We start from the raw sequence: 15,133 nt of genomic DNA, 5'->3' as shown, positions 1-15,133 counted from the left end.
TATTGCTTCATAAACACACCTCAACATTTACCACACAATGCATGTATAGTATACATGATGATACAGGGAAATGTTTTAGTTGTTCATATTCTGATGAAGTATCAAGTATGTACTACACCTGTACTTTACCCCCAAAATGCATAATTGCTACTTTTTTTTAACACCAAGGTTTTTTTACTTACAATTTGACAGCTCTTTTATTAGACATTGTTTTAATACCATAATTGTACATATGTTTTTTTTTTATTATAGTTTTGTCAATACAGTTGATGTAATCAAAATGGGGCCTATATATAGTGATATATCATATAATCACCAGTTTCTTACTGTGTTTTAACTACAACAGGCTGTGCAATTTCATATAGCAGGTCATAGATAGTGTTTTTGTCTGTTGTTACACACTGTACTCGGGATTATGAATAAAGAGATTTTCATTAATTGTTATTGTTTTGTTATTACATTACATTTGAGTCTAACCTTATTATCACACAACAATACAATAGATTGTATTATCACACTACAATATTCATTTTTCAGGGAATAGCTAAAATGCTTCATTTGTAATTGCTTGCTCTTTATCCAAGGTTTACCATTGAGTTTTACAGAATGATTGACCATCGTTTTAGTGCATTATAATCTCCCTGTATACATGGCATGGCAAACAACCATGTGATAACTCTAAATCAAACTTCAATATGATTGAAAATCCATTATGTGATCCAACACTGGTTTACGGCTCAAATAATATGCAGGAGATGCATTTTAACTGAATTTCATATAATTCAAAATGGCAGGTGATCTAGGTCGGAGGCCAAACGTCAGAGCACGAAACTTGTTCGGTATGAGGAGAGGAGACATGCGTGTCGAGGTTTCACTGAGTGCTATAGCGCCCCCCTTTGGCCAATGGTTGTGGGTTCAGTTGTGGGTTCAGGTAGCTTTAAACGCACTGAAATCACGCAAACGAAAGAATTTGAACGGACAAATATTGCCTTTGAGCAAAAAGTTGAAATCATCGAAACAGTCCAAATCGCAAACCAAGAAGATTGAAATTGTGAAGAAAAACAAGAAGAGATACAAGATAAGCATGATACCAGTTAGTTGTACCATTTGTGACAAATCAGTGTACAATATGAACTCCCACATGGAGATTCATACAGGGAGAAAATACTTTCCTTATAGATGTCGGATCTGTGCTGAAGGATTTCAACACAAGGCAGATTACTGGCCCCACTTGTTAAAGTGCATGCACTGCTTCCACGGTGCACTGTACACTGGCACGTGAATGAAGAGAATGGAATATTGCTTCATAAACACACCTCAACATTTACCACACAATGCATGTATAGTATACATGATGATACAGGGAAATGTTTTAGTTGTTCATATTCTGATGAAGTATCAAGTATGTACTACACCTGTACTTTACCCCCAAAATGCATAATTGCTACTTTTTTTAACACCAAGGTTTTTTTACTTACAATTTGACAGCTCTTTTATTAGACATTGTTTTAATACCATAATTGTACATATGTTTTTTTTTTATTATAGTTTTGTCAATACAGTTGATGTAATCAAAATGGGGCCTATATATAGTGATATATCATATAATCACCAGTTTCTTACTGTGTTTTAACTACAGTCAGATGTTTGGTTGTGAAGTTTATAATAATGTACTTGGTTTGAGTAGAGAGCTAAATGTTAATTTAGATCTGCAGTAATCTGGAGGGTTAAGTGGGGGCTGTTAAACAACTCGTCCGGTTTCTGTCCACCCCCCCCCACACAAACTCTCTGATTGGCCCACCAGACCACCCTCTGAGTATTTAGCAGGGCTGTGTTGAGTGGTGATAGTTAGTGCAGCAGAGGATATCGCAGCGAGAGGAACCATATAATTTTCTGCTGTACTGGTTATTAGCTAGATTTAAAATATGGATTTACTCCAAACACTGGGGTCCTTCTTAGAGAGACAGCGCCCTGCCTTCTTAATCGAGCAACTCCACGAGCCACTATCTACGGCTGCTATTGAAGAGATACTTGGCATCGCTAGATTAATCACAGCAGAGTACGAGGAGGAAGCGCTGCGCTCCAAGCAGGAAATTGACCGCCAACGCAGACTACCGGATATGGGTTTAAAACCAAACATCGAATTTCACAGATCAGGTTGGTACTTTTATATGATTTGAAGATGCAACCAAGTAGTTCATATTTTGTGTACAGCTGCAAAGGATTGCTAACTTGAAGTTAGTTTTACAGATCCACAAGAGTCTATATTACAGTGGATGCTTTGAGAAACAACAGAAAAACAATGTATATATCCCAGTCAAATATGTTACTTTGCCCAAAATGAGGAAAGATGTGGTAAAAAAAATATATATATGCATATTAAGTTGTAATGAAACATGTAATAACTTTCTCTCATTTCATCTTTGGTCTAGAATCTCTGCAGATTTGTCAGAACTTGTCAGAACTACTGTCAGAACTATCTCCAGACCAACACCTCCCTGTGTGTAAAGAGGAGGTTTCTTCCTTTGAACCTCTAGACCTATCGCTGGGTCCACAGGTCAAAGATGAAGAAATCAGAGAGATAGAGTCTCTAGTCACCACCTCAACTGAAATGGAAAGACAAGCCAATGCAGATGACTGGGGAATATCACAAACGAGTGATGACCAGTTCCTCTTCTCACAACCTGATATAATGAACTGTGTCGAGTGGGAGGAGAACAGACAAGTTCAGGTAGCTTTAAACTTGTCAGAACTACTGTCAGAACTATCTCCAGACCAACACCTCCCTGTGTGTAAAGAGGAGGTTTCTTCCTTTGAACCTCTAGACCTATCGCTGGGTCCACAGGTCAAAGATGAAGAAATCAGAGAGATAGAGTCTCTAGTCACCACCTCAACTGAAATGGAAAGACAAGCCAATGCAGATGACTGGGGAATATCACAAACGAGTGATGACCAGTTCCTCTTCTCACAACCTGATATAATGAACTGTGTCGAGTGGGAGGAGAACAGACAAGTTCAGGTAGCTTTAAACGCACTGAAATCACGCAAACGAAAGAATTTGAACGGACAAATATTGCCTTTGAGCAAAAAGTTGAAATCATCGAAACAGTCCAAATCGCAAACCAAGAAGATTGAAATTGTGAAGAAAAGCAAGAAGAGATACAAGATAAGCATGATACCAGTTAGTTGTACCATTTGTGACAAATCAGTGTACGATATGAACTCCCACATGGAGATTCATACAGGGAGAAAATACTTTCCTTATAGATGTCGGATCTGTGCTGAAGGATTTCAACACAAGGCAGATTACCGGCCCCACTTGTTAAAGTGCATGCACTGCTTCCACGGTGCACTGTACACTGGCACGTGAATGAAGAGAATGGAATATTGCTTCATAAACACACCTCAACATTTACCACACAATGCATGTATAGTATACATGATGATACAGGGAAATGTTTTAGTTGTTCATATTCTGATGAAGTATCAAGTATGTACTACACCTGTACTTTACCCCCAAAATGCATAATTGCTACTTTTTTTTAACACCAAGGTTTTTTTACTTACAATTTGACAGCTCTTTTATTAGACATTGTTTTAATACCATAATTGTACATATGTTTTTTTTTTATTATAGTTTTGTCAATACAGTTGATGTAATCAAAATGGGGCCTATATATAGTGATATCATATAATCACCAGTTTCTTACTGTGTTTTAACTACAACAGGCTGTGCAATTTCATATAGCAGGTCATAGATAGTGTTTTTGTCTGTTGTTACACACTGTACTCGGGATTATGAATAAAGAGATTTTCATTAATTGTTATTGTTTTGTTATTACATTACATTTGAGTCTAACCTTATTATCACACAACAATACAATAGATTGTATTATCACACTACAATATTCATTTTTCAGGGAATAGCTAAAATGCTTCATTTGTAATTGCTTGCTCTTTATCCAAGGTTTACCATTGAGTTTTACAGAATGATTGACCATCGTTTTAGTGCATTATAATCTCCCTGTATACATGGCATGGCAAACAACCATGTGATAACTCTAAATCAAACTTCAATATGATTGAAAATCCATTATGTGATCCAACACTGGTTTACGGCTCAAATAATATGCAGGAGATGCATTTTAACTGAATTTCATATAATTCAAAATGGCAGGTGATCTAGGTCGGAGGCCAAACGTCAGAGCACGAAACTTGTTCGGTATGAGGAGAGGAGACATGTGTGTCGAGGTTTCACTGAGTGCTATAGCGCCCCCCTTTGGCCAATGGTTGTGGGCTTTGCATCCTCGCCGTTTGGCATGGCCCTCTACCATATTTCTAAGTTCTGCGAAAACCGACTGCATGGTTCAGCCAGAACTGCTATTTTTATCAAATCACCATGGAATATTTATATTTCCATGGTAAATGGATACACAGCTATTTCTTCAGTGTTTGACTCTCAGTTACTCTCATTCATTGCTGGGTGTTCTTGACACCTTGTAGGCCTAATTTAATTACATCTGAATAGCAAAGCTATAGACCAAGCACTCAGACAATCAACACGTACAAGTGATGACTCATTGCCATTGTTTTGTCTGCATGTAATGATGGTGCCTCATTTGCAATTGCTTGGTCTATAGGTTTACCATTGAGTTTCACAGAATGATGGGTCATTGTTGTAGTCTGATTGCAGACATTAGCCTACAATAATTGTCCTATTTACATGGTTTACATTATTTTTCTATTATAAAAACATATTCTCTGGTATCAGTATTCAGTATCAGCTAACACAGTTTCTGTGTACTATATATTGAAGAGGGAATCTTGAAAATACTATAAAGTTGCAGCACACGCTGATAGCCAAAGTGCATATTTTTGTATTATTGAATATGTCTTCATGTCTTCATTATGGGTGAAGATAACTTTTACCAGTCACCTTCAAGTGAGATATCTGTACTTTTATGCAGAAGATGCTGTTTCATGTGTTTGTTTGCTTGATTAGATGTTTTAGTACGTTACAATGATTTCTGTATTATTTTAATTACAATTATATTGCTTTTACAGTCATTAGACATGGGACAAGGTGAGATGACATAGTCAGATGTTTGGTTGTGAAGTTTATAATAATGTACTTGGTTTGAGTAGAGAGCTAAATGTTAATTTAGATCTGCAGTAATCTGGAGGGTTAAGTGGGGGCCGTTAAACAACTCGTCCGGTTTCTGTCCACCCCCCCCCCCCCCCACCCCCTCCCACACAAACTCTCTGATTGGCCCACCAGACCACCCTCTGAGTATTTAGCAGGGCTGTGTTGAGTGGTGATAGTTAGTGCAGCAGAGGATATCGCAGCGAGAGGAACCATATAATTTTCTGCTGTACTGGTTATTAGCTAGATTTAAAATATGGATTTACTCCAAACACTGGGGTCCTTCTTAGAGAGACAGCGCCCTGCCTTCTTAATCGAGCAACTCCACGAGCCACTATCTACGGCTGCTATTGAAGAGATACTTGGCATCGCTAGATTAATCACAGCAGAGTACGAGGAGGAAGCGCTGCGCTCCAAGCAGGAAATTGACCGCCAACGCAGACTACCGGATATGGGTTTAAAACCAAACATCGAATTTCACAGATCAGGTTGGTACTTTTATATGATTTGAAGATGCAACCAAGTAGTTCATATTTTGTGTACAGCTGCAAAGGATTGCTAACTTGAAGTTAGTTTTACAGATCCACAAGAGTCTATATTACAGTGGATGCTTTGAGAAACAACAGAAAAACAATGAATATATCCCAGTCAAATATGTTACTTTGCCCAAAATGAGGAAAGATGTGGTAAAAAATAATAATATATGCATATTAAGTTGTAATGAAACATGTAATAACTTTCTCTCATTTCATCTTTGGTCTAGAATCTCTGCAGATTTGTCAGAACTTGTCAGAACTACTGTCAGAACTATCTCCAGACCAACACCTCCCTGTGTGTAAAGAGGAGGTTTCTTCCTTTGAACCTCTAGACCTATCGCTGGGTCCACAGGTCAAAGATGAAGAAATCAGAGAGATAGAGTCTCTAGTCACCACCTCAACTGAAATGGAAAGACAAGCCAATGCAGATGACTGGGGAATATCACAAACGAGTGATGACCAGTTCCTCTTCTCACAACCTGATATAACTAACTGTGTCGAGTGGGAGGAGAACAGACAAGTTCAGGTAGCTTTAAACTTGTCAGAACTACTGTCAGAACTATCTCCAGACCAACACCTCCCTGTGTGTAAAGAGGAGGTTTCTTCCTTTGAACCTCTAGACCTATCGCTGGGTCCACAGGTCAAAGATGAAGAAATCAGAGAGATAGAGTCTCTAGTCACCACCTCAACTGAAATGGAAAGACAAGCCAATGCAGATGACTGGGGAATATCACAAACGAGTGATGACCAGTTCCTCTTCTCACAACCTGATATAATGAACTGTGTCGAGTGGGAGGAGAACAGACAAGTTCAGGTAGCTTTAAACGCACTGAAATCACGCAAACGAAAGAATTTGAACGGACAAATATTGCCTTTGAGCAAAAAGTTGAAATCATCGAAACAGTCCAAATCGCAAACCAAGAAGATTGAAATTGTGAAGAAAAGCAAGAAGAGATACAAGATAAGCATGATACCAGTTAGTTGTACCATTTGTGACAAATCAGTGTACGATATGAACTCCCACATGGAGATTCATACAGGGAGAAAATACTTTCCTTATAGATGTCGGATCTGTGCTGAAGGATTTCAACACAAGGCAGATTACCGGCCCCACTTGTTAAAGTGCATGCACTGCTTCCACGGTGCACTGTACACTGGCACGTGAATGAAGAGAATGGAATATTGCTTCATAAACACACCTCAACATTTACCACACAATGCATGTATAGTATACATGATGATACAGGGAAATGTTTTAGTTGTTCATATTCTGATGAAGTATCAAGTATGTACTACACCTGTACTTTACCCCCAAAATGCATAATTGCTACTTTTTTTTAACACCAAGGTTTTTTTACTTACAATTTGACAGCTCTTTTATTAGACATTGTTTTAATACCATAATTGTACATATGTTTTTTTTTTATTATAGTTTTGTCAATACAGTTGATGTAATCAAAATGGGGCCTATATATAGTGATATATCATATAATCACCAGTTTCTTACTGTGTTTTAACTACAACAGGCTGTGCAATTTCATATAGCAGGTCATAGATAGTGTTTTTGTCTGTTGTTACACACTGTACTCGGGATTATGAATAAAGAGATTTTCATTAATTGTTATTGTTTTGTTATTACATTACATTTGAGTCTAACCTTATTATCACACAACAATACAATAGATTGTATTATCACACTACAATATTCATTTTTCAGGGAATAGCTAAAATGCTTCATTTGTAATTGCTTGCTCTTTATCCAAGGTTTACCATTGAGTTTTACAGAATGATTGACCATCGTTTTAGTGCATTATAATCTCCCTGTATACATGGCATGGCAAACAACCATGTGATAACTCTAAATCAAACTTCAATATGATTGAAAATCCATTATGTGATCCAACACTGGTTTACGGCTCAAATAATATGCAGGAGATGCATTTTAACTGAATTTCATATAATTCAAAATGGCAGGTGATCTAGGTCGGAGGCCAAACGTCAGAGCACGAAACTTGTTCGGTATGAGGAGAGGAGACATGCGTGTCGAGGTTTCACTGAGTGCTATAGCGCCCCCCTTTGGCCAATGGTTGTGGGTTCAGTTGTGGGTTCAGGTAGCTTTAAACGCACTGAAATCACGCAAACGAAAGAATTTGAACGGACAAATATTGCCTTTGAGCAAAAAGTTGAAATCATCGAAACAGTCCAAATCGCAAACCAAGAAGATTGAAATTGTGAAGAAAAACAAGAAGAGATACAAGATAAGCATGATACCAGTTAGTTGTACCATTTGTGACAAATCAGTGTACAATATGAACTCCCACATGGAGATTCATACAGGGAGAAAATACTTTCCTTATAGATGTCGGATCTGTGCTGAAGGATTTCAACACAAGGCAGATTACTGGCCCCACTTGTTAAAGTGCATGCACTGCTTCCACGGTGCACTGTACACTGGCACGTGAATGAAGAGAATGGAATATTGCTTCATAAACACACCTCAACATTTACCACACAATGCATGTATAGTATACATGATGATACAGGGAAATGTTTTAGTTGTTCATATTCTGATGAAGTATCAAGTATGTACTACACCTGTACTTTACCCCCAAAATGCATAATTGCTACTTTTTTTAACACCAAGGTTTTTTTACTTACAATTTGACAGCTCTTTTATTAGACATTGTTTTAATACCATAATTGTACATATGTTTTTTTTTTATTATAGTTTTGTCAATACAGTTGATGTAATCAAAATGGGGCCTATATATAGTGATATATCATATAATCACCAGTTTCTTACTGTGTTTTAACTACAGTCAGATGTTTGGTTGTGAAGTTTATAATAATGTACTTGGTTTGAGTAGAGAGCTAAATGTTAATTTAGATCTGCAGTAATCTGGAGGGTTAAGTGGGGGCTGTTAAACAACTCGTCCGGTTTCTGTCCACCCCCCCCCACACAAACTCTCTGATTGGCCCACCAGACCACCCTCTGAGTATTTAGCAGGGCTGTGTTGAGTGGTGATAGTTAGTGCAGCAGAGGATATCGCAGCGAGAGGAACCATATAATTTTCTGCTGTACTGGTTATTAGCTAGATTTAAAATATGGATTTACTCCAAACACTGGGGTCCTTCTTAGAGAGACAGCGCCCTGCCTTCTTAATCGAGCAACTCCACGAGCCACTATCTACGGCTGCTATTGAAGAGATACTTGGCATCGCTAGATTAATCACAGCAGAGTACGAGGAGGAAGCGCTGCGCTCCAAGCAGGAAATTGACCGCCAACGCAGACTACCGGATATGGGTTTAAAACCAAACATCGAATTTCACAGATCAGGTTGGTACTTTTATATGATTTGAAGATGCAACCAAGTAGTTCATATTTTGTGTACAGCTGCAAAGGATTGCTAACTTGAAGTTAGTTTTACAGATCCACAAGAGTCTATATTACAGTGGATGCTTTGAGAAACAACAGAAAAACAATGTATATATCCCAGTCAAATATGTTACTTTGCCCAAAATGAGGAAAGATGTGGTAAAAAAAATATATATATGCATATTAAGTTGTAATGAAACATGTAATAACTTTCTCTCATTTCATCTTTGGTCTAGAATCTCTGCAGATTTGTCAGAACTTGTCAGAACTACTGTCAGAACTATCTCCAGACCAACACCTCCCTGTGTGTAAAGAGGAGGTTTCTTCCTTTGAACCTCTAGACCTATCGCTGGGTCCACAGGTCAAAGATGAAGAAATCAGAGAGATAGAGTCTCTAGTCACCACCTCAACTGAAATGGAAAGACAAGCCAATGCAGATGACTGGGGAATATCACAAACGAGTGATGACCAGTTCCTCTTCTCACAACCTGATATAATGAACTGTGTCGAGTGGGAGGAGAACAGACAAGTTCAGGTAGCTTTAAACTTGTCAGAACTACTGTCAGAACTATCTCCAGACCAACACCTCCCTGTGTGTAAAGAGGAGGTTTCTTCCTTTGAACCTCTAGACCTATCGCTGGGTCCACAGGTCAAAGATGAAGAAATCAGAGAGATAGAGTCTCTAGTCACCACCTCAACTGAAATGGAAAGACAAGCCAATGCAGATGACTGGGGAATATCACAAACGAGTGATGACCAGTTCCTCTTCTCACAACCTGATATAATGAACTGTGTCGAGTGGGAGGAGAACAGACAAGTTCAGGTAGCTTTAAACGCACTGAAATCACGCAAACGAAAGAATTTGAACGGACAAATATTGCCTTTGAGCAAAAAGTTGAAATCATCGAAACAGTCCAAATCGCAAACCAAGAAGATTGAAATTGTGAAGAAAAGCAAGAAGAGATACAAGATAAGCATGATACCAGTTAGTTGTACCATTTGTGACAAATCAGTGTACGATATGAACTCCCACATGGAGATTCATACAGGGAGAAAATACTTTCCTTATAGATGTCGGATCTGTGCTGAAGGATTTCAACACAAGGCAGATTACTGGCCCCACTTGTTAAAGTGCATGCACTGCTTCCACGGTGCACTGTACACTGGCACGTGAATGAAGAGAATGGAATATTGCTTCATAAACACACCTCAACATTTACCACACAATGCATGTATAGTATACATGATACAGGGAAATGTTTTAGTTGTTCATATTCTGATGAAGTATCAAGTATGTACTACACCTGTACTTTACCCCCAAAATGCATAATTGCTACTTTTTTTTAACACCAAGGTTTTTTTACTTACAATTTGACAGCTCTTTTATTAGACATTGTTTTAATACCATAATTGTACATATGTTTTTTTTTTATTATAGTTTTGTCAATACAGTTGATGTAATCAAAATGGGGCCTATATATAGTGATATATCATATAATCACCAGTTTCTTACTGTGTTTTAACTACAACAGGCTGTGCAATTTCATATAGCAGGTCATAGATAGTGTTTTTGTCTGTTGTTACACACTGTACTCGGGATTATGAATAAAGAGATTTTCATTAATTGTTATTGTTTTGTTATTACATTACATTTGAGTCTAACCTTATTATCACACAACAATACAATAGATTGTATTATCACACTACAATATTCATTTTTCAGGGAATAGCTAAAATGCTTCATTTGTAATTGCTTGCTCTTTATCCAAGGTTTACCATTGAGTTTTACAGAATGATTGACCATCGTTTTAGTGCATTATAATCTCCCTGTATACATGGCATGGCAAACAACCATGTGATAACTCTAAATCAAACTTCAATATGATTGAAAATCCATTATGTGATCCAACACTGGTTTACGGCTCAAATAATATGCAGGAGATGCATTTTAACTGAATTTCATATAATTCAAAATGGCAGGTGATCTAGGTCGGAGGCCAAACGTCAGAGCACGAAACTTGTTCGGTATGAGGAGAGGAGACATGTGTGTCGAGGTTTCACTGAGTGCTATAGCGCCCCCCTTTGGCCAATGGTTGTGGGCTTTGCATCCTCGCCGTTTGGCATGGCCCTCTACCATATTTCTAAGTTCTGCGAAAACCGACTGCATGGTTCAGCCAGAACTGCTATTTTTATCAAATCACCATGGAATATTTATATTTCCATGGTAAATGGATACACAGCTATTTCTTCAGTGTTTGACTCTCAGTTACTCTCATTCATTGCTGGGTGTTCTTGACACCTTGTAGGCCTAATTTAATTACATCTGAATAGCAAAGCTATAGACCAAGCACTCAGACAATCAACACGTACAAGTGATGACTCATTGCCATTGTTTTGTCTGCATGTAATGATGGTGCCTCATTTGCAATTGCTTGGTCTATAGGTTTACCATTGAGTTTCACAGAATGATGGGTCATTGTTGTAGTCTGATTGCAGACATTAGCCTACAATAATTGTCCTATTTACATGGTTTACATTATTTTTCTATTATAAAAACATATTCTCTGGTATCAGTATTCAGTATCAGCTAACACAGTTTCTGTGTACTATATATTGAAGAGGGAATCTTGAAAATACTATAAAGTTGCAGCACACGCTGATAGCCAAAGTGCATATTTTTGTATTATTGAATATGTCTTCATGTCTTCATTATGGGTGAAGATAACTTTTACCAGTCACCTTCAAGTGAGATATCTGTACTTTTATGCAGAAGATGCTGTTTCATGTGTTTGTTTGCTTGATTAGATGTTTTAGTACGTTACAATGATTTCTGTATTATTTTAATTACAATTATATTGCTTTTACAGTCATTAGACATGGGACAAGGTGAGATGACATAGTCAGATGTTTGGTTGTGAAGTTTATAATAATGTACTTGGTTTGAGTAGAGAGCTAAATGTTAATTTAGATCTGCAGTAATCTGGAGGGTTAAGTGGGGGCCGTTAAACAACTCGTCCGGTTTCTGTCCACCCCCCCCCCACCCCCTCCCACACAAACTCTCTGATTGGCCCACCAGACCACCCTCTGAGTATTTAGCAGGGCTGTGTTGAGTGGTGATAGTTAGTGCAGCAGAGGATATCGCAGCGAGAGGAACCATATAATTTTCTGCTGTACTGGTTATTAGCTAGATTTAAAATATGGATTTACTCCAAACACTGGGGTCCTTCTTAGAGAGACAGCGCCCTGCCTTCTTAATCGAGCAACTCCACGAGCCACTATCTACGGCTGCTATTGAAGAGATACTTGGCATCGCTAGATTAATCACAGCAGAGTACGAGGAGGAAGCGCTGCGCTCCAAGCAGGAAATTGACCGCCAACGCAGACTACCGGATATGGGTTTAAAACCAAACATCGAATTTCACAGATCAGGTTGGTACTTTTATATGATTTGAAGATGCAACCAAGTAGTTCATATTTTGTGTACAGCTGCAAAGGATTGCTAACTTGAAGTTAGTTTTACAGATCCACAAGAGTCTATATTACAGTGGATGCTTTGAGAAACAACAGAAAAACAATGTATATATCCCAGTCAAATATGTTACTTTGCCCAAAATGAGGAAAGATGTGGTAAAAAATAATAATATATGCATATTAAGTTGTAATGAAACATGTAATAACTTTCTCTCATTTCATCTTTGGTCTAGAATCTCTGCAGATTTGTCAGAACTTGTCAGAACTACTGTCAGAACTATCTCCAGACCAACACCTCCCTGTGTGTAAAGAGGAGGTTTCTTCCTTTGAACCTCTAGACCTATCGCTGGGTCCACAGGTCAAAGATGAAGAAATCAGAGAGATAGAGTCTCTAGTCACCACCTCAACTGAAATGGAAAGACAAGCCAATGCAGATGACTGGGGAATATCACAAACGAGTGATGACCAGTTCCTCTTCTCACAACCTGATATAACTAACTGTGTCGAGTGGGAGGAGAACAGACAAGTTCAGGTAGCTTTAAACTTGTCAGAACTACTGTCAGAACTATCTCCAGACCAACACCTCCCTGTGTGTAAAGAGGAGGTTTCTTCCTTTGAACCTCTAGACCTATCGCTGGGTCCACAGGTCAAAGATGAAGAAATCAGAGAGATAGAGTCTCTAGTCACCACCTCAACTGAAATGGAAAGACAAGCCAATGCAGATGACTGGGGAATATCACAAACGAGTGATGACCAGTTCCTCTTCTCACAACCTGATATAATGAACTGTGTCGAGTGGGAGGAGAACAGACAAGTTCAGGTAGCTTTAAACGCACTGAAATCACGCAAACGAAAGAATTTGAACGGACAAATATTGCCTTTGAGCAAAAAGTTGAAATCATCGAAACAGTCCAAATCGCAAACCAAGAAGATTGAAATTGTGAAGAAAAGCAAGAAGAGATACAAGATAAGCATGATACCAGTTAGTTGTACCATTTGTGACAAATCAGTGTACGATATGAACTCCCACATGGAGATTCATACAGGGAGAAAATACTTTCCTTATAGATGTCGGATCTGTGCTGAAGGATTTCAACACAAGGCAGATTACTGGCCCCACTTGTTAAAGTGCATGCACTGCTTCCACGGTGCACTGTACACTGGCACGTGAATGAAGAGAATGGAATATTGCTTCATAAACACACCTCAACATTTACCACACAATGCATGTATAGTATACATGATACAGGGAAATGTTTTAGTTGTTCATATTCTGATGAAGTATCAAGTATGTACTACACCTGTACTTTACCCCCAAAATGCATAATTGCTACTTTTTTTTAACACCAAGGTTTTTTTACTTACAATTTGACAGCTCTTTTATTAGACATTGTTTTAATACCATAATTGTACATATGTTTTTTTTTTATTATAGTTTTGTCAATACAGTTGATGTAATCAAAATGGGGCCTATATATAGTGATATATCATATAATCACCAGTTTCTTACTGTGTTTTAACTACAACAGGCTGTGCAATTTCATATAGCAGGTCATAGATAGTGTTTTTGTCTGTTGTTACACACTGTACTCGGGATTATGAATAAAGAGATTTTCATTAATTGTTATTGTTTTGTTATTACATTACATTTGAGTCTAACCTTATTATCACACAACAATACAATAGATTGTATTATCACACTACAATATTCATTTTTCAGGGAATAGCTAAAATGCTTCATTTGTAATTGCTTGCTCTTTATCCAAGGTTTACCATTGAGTTTTACAGAATGATTGACCATCGTTTTAGTGCATTATAATCTCCCTGTATACATGGCATGGCAAACAACCATGTGATAACTCTAAATCAAACTTCAATATGATTGAAAATCCATTATGTGATCCAACACTGGTTTACGGCTCAAATAATATGCAGGAGATGCATTTTAACTGAATTTCATATAATTCAAAATGGCAGGTGATCTAGGTCGGAGGCCAAACGTCAGAGCACGAAACTTGTTCGGTATGAGGAGAGGAGACATGTGTGTCGAGGTTTCACTGAGTGCTATAGCGCCCCCCTTTGGCCAATGGTTGTGGGCTTTGCATCCTCGCCGTTTGGCATGGCCCTCTACCATATTTCTAAGTTCTGCGAAAACCGACTGCATGGTTCAGCCAGAACTGCTATTTTTATCAAATCACCATGGAATATTTATATTTCCATGGTAAATGGATACACAGCTATTTCTTCAGTGTTTGACTCTCAGTTACTCTCATTCATTGCTGGGTGTTCTTGACACCTTGTAGGCCTAATTTAATTACATCTGAATAGCAAAGCTATAGACCAAGCACTCAGACAATCAACACGTACAAGTGATGACTCATTGCCATTGTTTTGTCTGCATGTAATGATGGTGCCTCATTTGCAATTGCTTGGTCTATAGGTTTACCATTGAGTTTCACAGAATGATGGGTCATTGTTGTAGTCTGATTGCAGACATTAGCCTACAATAATTGTCCTATTTACATGGTTTACATTATTTTTCTATTATAAAAACATATTCTCTGGTATCAGTATTCAGTATCAGCTAACACAGTTTCTGTGTACTAT

Source organism: Electrona antarctica, assembly GCF_951216825.1.
Source record: "Electrona antarctica genome assembly, chromosome: 7".
Classification (NCBI taxonomy): domain Eukaryota; kingdom Metazoa; phylum Chordata; class Actinopteri; order Myctophiformes; family Myctophidae; genus Electrona; species Electrona antarctica.
This window is presented reverse-complemented; position numbering follows the sequence as displayed.